Genomic DNA, 6333 nt, shown 5'->3' on the forward strand with positions numbered 1-6333 from the left:
GAGCATATTGAGAGTTTCGAAAAAGTCTGCAGTTTCACTCGCGCGAATGGTGTTCCACCAGACTACAACAGGTGCATGCTATTCCCATTCTCTCTTGATGGAAAAGCTGCACGGTGGTTGAACTCTCTCCTTACCGGCTCTCTCACTTCATGGGAGCAGGTCCGATCAGCGTTCCTCAGCCATTTCAACACTAAGGCGAGAACTGCAGCATTGAGGAACAAGATCACCTCTTTCAGACAGCTCACTAATGAGCTTTTTTCCGACGCATGGGAGCGTTATAATGACTATTGCAGAGAATGCCCTCACCATGGATTTGATGATGATTACCTCATGGGCATTTTCTATGATGGAGTAGACTGGAAATACCAAAGTGCTCTAAACTCTTCGAGCAATGGAGACTTCATGACTCAGACAACTGATGGAGCGTTTAAGATGATTGAGAACATGGCAGCTTGCTCAGCCAATGAGAATCAGGAGAGCGACCGCTCCGAGAAAGTGAACAGTGCCGACACCCAGAAGATAGATGAGCTGACTGCCAAGGTTGATCAGCTACTGAAAAACAACCAAGGGCACATCTTCAGCATGAAGCAAGCTACGGCTGGGCAGATTCAGAACCAGAACCAGTGACAACAGCAGAGCAATCGTCAAGTTGTTCCATCTACCGGGAACAGTCAACAATATGAGCTGAAGGGTCTAGGTATGATGATGTAACAGTTGTTGCAGGGTATGCAGATTCAAGGCAAGGCATTGAATCAGGTTTCTACAGACATCAACACCAGGATGGACAACATGTTCACCGAGCTGAATACAAAGTATGATATTGTGAGCAACCACATAAAGAGGATTGATGTTCATCTTGCTCAAACAGCTGAGAGTGTTAAGAGGCAACAAAGTATGCTTCTTGGAAAGAGTGCGATGAATCCTAGGGTTGAGCACTGTAATGCAACAGAGCTGAGATGTGAGAAAGCTGAGGGAAAAGAACCAGGGCAACTGTCTGCTGAGACTGCTCCAGGCGCAGAAGAGAGAACAGAGCAGCCTGCTAACTCTGAAGTGACTGCTCCCAACAAACCTATTGAGATTCCACCAGTGCGAATCTATGTTCCTAAGGTTCCATATCCATTCCATGTAGACATTTGATGGATCCCATTAGTGCAGAACAGCTGGCTGGGTTTAGGAAGATGGTGAGAAGGCTTCCTCAAAATATCTCATTTGAACATGCTTGGGAGATTCGGCCATTGCATATGTTCTTCAAAAAATGCAGAGAATCTCAGGAGGAAATCAAGGCACTCTTTACTGAAGCACTGACACCATCACGGTAGATATCCAGGTTGATGACTCTAGAAAGTTTGTTTTTCCTTGTTTCATTGCTGGAGTAGAATTCAAGGAACCTCTTTGTGATTCTGGGTCTAGTGTAAACCTTGTCTCAAAAGCGATTATAGACGAGATGGGCATTGTTGATGTTGAGACTTCTCAGGTGAAGCTGACTTTGGCAAACTGTTCCATGGCAGTCCCTTATGGAACTATTCGCAATCTTCATGTCCATATTGGGGACTGTGTGCTCCATACCGAATTTCAAGTTGTTGATATGAGGAAGGATCCTCAGATGCCTTTGATCTTTGGAAGGTCATTTATGGCTACAGTGGGAGCAATGGTCGACATGCCTAATAAGAGAGTCTCCTTCTCCAACATCAACAAGGAGGTTTTCTACAAGTCTGTCCCAGCCAGATCACAAATCCGATACGCCTCTTGCATCTCAATGGTCAGTGGAGAACAACCAAAAATTGTTCCAAAGAAGGTGTTTGGTGATAAGAGTGAGATCAAAGAATTTCTGGATGGAGATCCTCACACTGATACCAAGAAACTCAGTGGAAATGCAAAGGTGAAGGAAAAAGTCCAAAAGAAAAGGGTCAAGGGTGATCCTACAATGACTTTGATACCTCACATGTGTAATGAGAACTCCATTGAGTATGAGGTAAAGAGCAAAGGTACCTCCAAATCTTTCTCTAAAGTTAAAGTTATTCTCACACGTGAGCTGAAAGAAAAAGGAGAAGCTGTTGTGAAGGGGTTGCTGAGCAGAGTTCTGAAGCTGAACATGTCTGATTGTGGAGCTTGTTTTGGAACAAGCCATCATGATTAACCCGACTGATCGTTGTCACCAAGTCAAGCTAGTGCTTAAACCAAGCGCTTGGTGGGAGGCAACCCACTGGTAAGTGTACATATAAGTTGGTTTTGTTTTTGTTTAATTTTTTTTGTTTTAGTTTATTGAGTCTCAGGTAAAAAATTAGAAAAACCCGAGATACTTCAAAAATTATGGGTAGCAGCAATGGAACAACTTGCCCTCTGAAAAGAGCGGCTGTTCCAGTCGACCATCTGACGTAGAACACCCATAATTTTCATGGAGCGCCCGCTCCACTCAGTTTGAGTCAGTTTTTAGGATTTAGTCAGTCAAAACTTTGTGGGAATTAGGACCTTATTTCGTGCTGATCACTACCCACCTCGTGCTTTAGTTATCTTATTCATTGACCTTAGCAGTGGCGAAAGACACACATGTGAACCTGGAACACCCTGACATATCTCACTTGATTCTCCAGAAGTTCTCAGCCGATCAGGTTACACTGGGTAGACTTAACTCCACCTAACTTGAACCTAATCTTGACTGAAATTCTTCTTGTTATGGGCATTAGATCAAGAAAACGAGAACACACTCATGATTCTTATCCTTTTTATCCATCTTGCTGATCCTGAGTGGCTAGCTCATCTTTAGCTAGTTCCCACCCTGCACCTTAGCCTTTATTCCACCTTCATGCACTTGTTTTTCAGTGTCATATGTGCAGATATGTGCAAAACGTTCGGATAGAAAAGGATCAACACAGCCTCTTACTTGTTACTGCTGCAGAAATTCAGTAAGAAAGGAGAACAAGCAGATTAAATGAGCAACTGCTCCATAACCAATGAATTGCGCAAGAGCAGAAGTGGAGAACCAAAATGGTTGCAGAATCAGAACCACCAGTGGCACTCAGAACCATCATGTATTACCTCCTTCTTCGTCACATCACCATATCAGTCTTCAGAATAAGAAAAAAACGAAAATATGGAGAAGGGGAAGAAATTAAAGAAACTTGAGCCACTGGGAAGGTTGAGCAAAAGAGTGGGTACCAAGTTGAAATATTGGAGAGCAGGCAGCTGATCTGAGCAGCCAGATGGCTGATCCAAAACGGAGCAGTCGTTCCAGAGGAAGCAAAAATGAGTAGAGGCTGTGGACATCAATGGATCTATCCTCTCCTGCAGTTTTATGCGATATCCTGCATCCTCTAAAAATGGTAGCCCCTAAACACTCTTAAACTCCCCCATTAAAATAGCATCTTCAACACCTAGCCTGTCTACCCTGAATAGTACTTGTGATGAGAAGCTCACACTACTCTTAAATGAATGTAGGGAGTTTTGTCTCGATAGTGTTGCTTTTTGAGGTTGGAGATGTAGAGTATGGAGCCGATTTTTGAACATCAGTCAGTGGGGTTCCGGTAAGGGTGTGTTGTCCTAGTTTTACTGCTTGTATGGTTCATAGATTCGTGGTTAAAGTATGGTTGCTGAGAATAGGAGAGTTCCCAAAATTTCAAACCTTTCTCCTTGTTCTTGATACTTGGCCTTGTTCGAGGAAAAACAAGGATCTAAGTCTGGGAGAATTTATATATGGTGTTTTTAACACCTTTGTATATATGTTTTCAAAAGGTTTTCACTCAGTTATCGAGTCTGTCTAGTCCATTCTTAGTAATTTCAGATCCGGAGTAGGTTGCTGAGAAAGAGAAGGGTGCATGAAGAAAAGAGTGTAATTTGGAATTTTTCACGCAGAACACTCTGACGACTGTTCCCGATCGCGTGGAACACCCCGAGTGCCTGTTCCAGCGGCTGAGATTATTTAGGAAACTATAACTTATTTCAGGATTTGCCCTAATCTCCCTATTTTTTTCTCTCAGCCGCCTGTGGCTTTGATATATCTTGTTTTTCTCTTTATTTTTACATTCTACGCTTCTTTTTCAGAGAGAAACAACTCTAGAGCTTTTCATATTGTGATTTTGCTACTTTGTAAAGGGAGAAGGCTCCATCTCTCTTTCCATAGAGAAGATCATCATGAACCCTATTCTATTTATTATTAATCGCATGATGTATTGTTTTCTTGTGTCATGGCTAAGTAGTCAACTTGCTTAGTTTAGGGTGTTAGATCTATGGGTTAAACATGAATAAGTAATAAATCGATTGTCTTCATTCATTGCAATACTTACTGCTTGTGTTAAACTGGTCATTTAGCATCTGATCAAAGGTTTAATCTATTCATCAAAAGTGTTATAGGTTGCTAGTCATTGAATGAATGAGCATTGCATCCCTAACCAGCGATAGTAGATATTAGGGTGTTTTGTAAACATATTGGACTTGATCTTAATGTTTGTCATCGCGTCTCAGTCCAAACGACAGTTTAGGTACTGAGATCGATTGACAAAAGGTGAAGCACCACGATAGTAGGCTGATCTATCTTAAGTGATTCGAGTTCTAGACTAGTGCTAAATTGAACTTGAATAATTTTTTGGCTCACACTTGCTTAACACCCGATCAAACCACCCTAGGCTAGCATTCTCTTTAATCTGAAAACCTTAAATCAATCTCTTACTTACTTGTTACGATACCTTAATCTTGAAACCCCCTTATTGTTTTAACTTAATATTGATCCCATAGAAATAAAGTGTAATCGTTGGTCTATGTGGATTCGATCCTAAAGTGCTACATCGACATACCATTCGATTGTGGTAGTGTGCACATTAGGTTTATTGGTGTGCATATACACGTAATATTAAACACCCAACGGTAACCAAACCACCTTACTCCATGGTACTACTGGACTGTGAATACGGACATGCTGCCATATCTCAGAGGTACTAAAACCTTTACCAAATTTAGTATCATTCCTCCTCCATAGAACGACGTCCTGGCCCAATTGATCTTCTTCTAATATGTGGTTTTCAATTGCCTGAATAAGGTCATTCATATGTCTATCACGACATCTCCTGAACCTCCAGCGACCTCTTTTCCTCACATCACATACCAAGGCTGTTCTCGCTATACCAAGCTTTTGGGTACCAATTGTTAGGGGATTTTTGTGTAGGATTTTTGTGAGTACCACGGAACGATGGATAAGCCTTGTATTTTCTAAGAATTAAAGAGAACAAGACTTGAAGAGATGTTTTATTGAGTAAACAAGCCGGAACTACAATGTATTGAGTATGAACCCTAATTCTAGCCGTCTAACTCTAATCTCTAAGTCTCTAAGTGTCGATCCCTTGTTCTAAGGTTTGGGCTCCCCTTATATAGCCGTCTTGAGGTCGGTCTTCGTCGGCCAATAGGGTTAAACTTTTCTATATTTGGAAATATGGAAGGTTCCCCGTATCGGAAGATTTCCATTTCTCCCGGAGGAGGGAATAGTCGCGAGGATCAGACCCGGAGCGTTTCCTAGCAGGGACCCGGAGGCCGGTGCCCTGCCCGGGGTCTGGAGGAATTCAACACATGAGTATTTTTCCCCAACAGTTTGCTCCTTATTTCTCGATTTCGTCATCGAACTCGGGGAATAACCTGTGCATCAAGTCAACTGGGGTTGCTCATCTCAGCAGGCTTCCCTTGGGTAGGATATCTCTCCAACAATCCCGCTATTTCGGGTTCCTGTCAGGCCAGAGCCGTACTCTGAACCTGGAGGACGACCGGTTCGCTGGTGGTAGGCCGGGGCCTAGCGATGTCTTCTTGAATCTTTTGGAGATGATGAAACCTGGGTCCTTAGCGATCTTTGAAGAAAAGGCTTATGATTCACATAGGAGGGACGAGAGGGTCGAGGACTGACAGCAGACGCATGGCTTCCATACTCGGTACCCGGGATGATTTCTGTCGATTCTTTTCCAATTTTGGAGATTTTTTCTTTAAATGTAGGAGATCCGCTGATATTGCCTTTTCACCAAAAGGAAACAATTTGAATTTCGAATCATCTTCGAAACCCAGAAATTTTGACGCACGTGGCTTCTTCGGGAAGGCGCTCAACTACTTTTTCTTTATATGTTGTTTCTTCTCCTCCTTTTTCTTTATTTCACGCTCCTCCGTCGACGATATTCCTGATTCAGGTACCATTCTTGTCCCTTTTCTTGTTCTCCGAAATTTTCTAGGTAGATCGAGCCTTTTAGCTTGTTAAGTTTGCGGGTCAGCTTCCTTACTTATCATCGCGGCCTGTTGGATAGGAGTGATTTGAGCCATGTCTAAACGCTCCGCCTTTTCTATCCCTGCGAAGGTGGATAGGGGCAG

General features: G+C 42.7%; 1 non-coding gene across 1 annotated transcript; it reads right to left on the reverse strand.

Annotated features, from left to right (window-relative positions):
* Positions 1-207: 207 nt before the first annotated feature.
* On the reverse strand, positions 208-314 carry LOC125588136. The gene has a single exon (XR_007324530.1). It is a non-coding gene; the product is annotated as a small nucleolar RNA R71 (small nucleolar RNA).
* Positions 315-6333: the final 6019 nt, after the last annotated feature.

This window comes from Brassica napus, chromosome C5 (genome assembly GCF_020379485.1).
Source record: "Brassica napus cultivar Da-Ae chromosome C5, Da-Ae, whole genome shotgun sequence".
NCBI lineage: Eukaryota > Viridiplantae > Streptophyta > Magnoliopsida > Brassicales > Brassicaceae > Brassica > Brassica napus.